The sequence below is a fragment of the Nothobranchius furzeri genome, unplaced genomic scaffold (genome assembly GCF_043380555.1).
Source record: "Nothobranchius furzeri strain GRZ-AD unplaced genomic scaffold, NfurGRZ-RIMD1 Scf217, whole genome shotgun sequence".
Lineage (NCBI taxonomy): Eukaryota > Metazoa > Chordata > Actinopteri > Cyprinodontiformes > Nothobranchiidae > Nothobranchius > Nothobranchius furzeri.
Window position 1 is genome coordinate 1 of NW_027223233.1, and position 2,500 is coordinate 2,500.

At 67.4% G+C, this 2,500-nt stretch overlaps 1 non-coding gene across 1 annotated transcript; it reads left to right on the forward strand.

Annotated features, from left to right (window-relative positions):
- Positions 1 to 2,005: 2,005 nt before the first annotated feature.
- Positions 2,006 to 2,159, forward strand: LOC139065855 (5.8S ribosomal RNA). Its single transcript, XR_011518823.1, has one exon. It is a non-coding gene; the product is annotated as a 5.8S ribosomal RNA (ribosomal RNA).
- The last annotated feature ends 341 nt before the right edge of the window (positions 2,160 to 2,500 follow it).

Sequence of the window (2,500 nt, forward strand, 5' to 3'; positions counted from 1 at the left end):
TGGACACGGAAAGGATTGACAGATTGATAGCTCTTTCTCGATTCTGTGGGTGGTGGTGCATGGCCGTTCTTAGTTGGTGGAGCGATTTGTCTGGTTAATTCCGATAACGAACGAGACTCCGGCATGCTAACTAGTTACGCGGCCCCGTGTGGTCGGCGTCCAACTTCTTAGAGGGACAAGTGGCGTTCAGCCACACGAGATTGAGCAATAACAGGTCTGTGATGCCCTTAGATGTCCGGGGCTGCACGCGCGCCACACTGAGTGGATCAGCGTGTGTCTACCCTTCGCCGAGAGGCGTGGGTAACCCGCTGAACCCCACTCGTGATAGGGATTGGGGATTGCAATTATTTCCCATCAACGAGGAATTCCCAGTAAGCGCGGGTCATAAGCTCGCGTTGATTAAGTCCCTGCCCTTTGTACACACCGCCCGTCGCTACTACCGATTGGATGGTTTAGTGAGGTCCTCGGATCGGCCCCGCCGGGGTCGGCCACGGCCCTGGCGGAGCGCCGAGAAGACGATCAAACTTGACTATCTAGAGGAAGTAAAAGTCGTAACAAGGTTTCCGTAGGTGAACCTGCGGAAGGATCATTACCGGTTTCGTCCCAAGTCTGGTGGCCGCAAACACGCTCCAAGCCCCGGGAGGACGGGCTGGTGGAGGGGCGTCGGAGCGGCGGGCCAACCCCACCGGCGACGGTGCGCGTCCGGGAGAGGGACCGGGAGGCGTCACGGCCTCCCCCTCTCTCCCGAGGCGACTCTGCGCGTCGGTGAGGACCTGGTACCCGTCGCTGCGCTCCGCCCCTCCACCTATCACCACCCGCCCTCCCGAGGCTCCAAGGGCGGCAGGGTGCCGCCGGGCTTCCGCCGTGCCCCGTACGCCCTCGACCTGCTCGGCCTTCGGGCCGGGGAGGCTGGGATGCGGGACACAACGGCGCGGTCGTCCCGACCCCCCTGCCGTCTGTCCGAAAGCGCCGGAGGCACGCCGAGCCGACCCGACTCCGTGCGCCCGTAGCTCGCCGAACCCCCGTTACCCTGTGCGCCCCGTCGGTCCGAAACTGCACCGCACCTATATAGCGACCCCCACCCTAGACAGGGGGGGTCGTGGTGACGGGGCTGCGGACGGCCGGCGGGACCGGGGTTACGGCTGGGAAGGGAGGTGCGGGACGCGGAGAGGCCCGGCGTGTGCCTCGCGCCGAGCCAAACTCCGTGCGCCCGTAGCTCGCCGAACCCCCCGTTACCCTGTGCGCCCCGTCGGTCCGAAGCTGCCCAGCACCTATATAGCGACCCCCACCCTAGACAGGGGGGGTCGTGGTGACCGGGCTGTGGACGGCCGGCGGGACCGGGGTTACGGGGGGGGGAAGGGAGGTGCGGGACGCGGAGAGGCCCGGCGCGTGCTCCGAGCCAAACTCCGTACGCCCGTAGCTCGCTGCCCCCCGTTACACTGTGCGCCCCGTCGGTCCGAAGCTGCCCAGCACCTATATAGCGACCCCCACCCTAGACAGGGGGGGTCGTGGTGACCGGGTTGTGGACGGCCGGCGGGACCGGGGTTACGGGGGACGGAGGTGCGGGACGCGGAAGAGGCCCGGTGCGCTCCTCCGACGCCCTAGGACCCTCGAACCTCCTAGTCCGGGCCCGGCTTCCCCGCCGACAGGTGCGTTCCCTTCCCCCGGCTCTCTCTCCTTTCCTCCGTCAGCGCGACGTCCCGTCGGGGTTCGACCCGAGGGCTGACGGGCCGCAGGCCCGGCGGGCGGCGCGTGGAGGAATCACCAAGGGGAGAGGGTCCTCGTGTGGGGACGGGTGCTCGCCACGTCGACGGACCGAACGGACCGCGGCCCGACCCTCGGAACACACTGACCAGCACGGCGCGTCGGCCTCGCCCTGGCCGCGTGCCGTGTGCCGCTCGGGTACCCCGCAAGGGGTTCAAAGCCTCCCCGGAGCGCCCGGGCGGTCTACTCTGTAAACCCCAGGTTCTCTGATCCAGTCGACCCACAAACAAAAAAACTGGACAACTCTTAGCGGTGGATCACTCGGCTCGTGCGTCGATGAAGAACGCAGCTAGCTGCGAGAACTAATGTGAATTGCAGGACACATTGATCATCGACACTTCGAACGCACCTTGCGGCCCCGGGTTCCTCCCGGGGCTACGCCTGTCTGAGGGTCGCTTTCCAAATCAATCGGGAGAGGCCTCCTCTCCCGCGGTTGGGGCTGTCGCAGGCCTCGGTCGACTCACGCCGACCAGGGCCTTCGTCCCCCTAAGTGCAGACTGCTGGATGCCCGTCGCGACGGACCCACCTCGGGCCCGGCGCTGCCGCCGTCCTCCGGTTCTCCCGACACAGCCGTCGTCCCTCCTCCGTTTCCCCACCTCCGACGCTCCTCCGCGGGCGCCGGTGGACCGGGGGCGCGGAGGGGGCGGCCGTCTCCGCCGAGCCCCGCACGGTTGCGGGCGCGGCTGCCGGTGCGGACACTCTCTCGAGAGGTCTCATCCGAGCTGCCCGCGTCCGT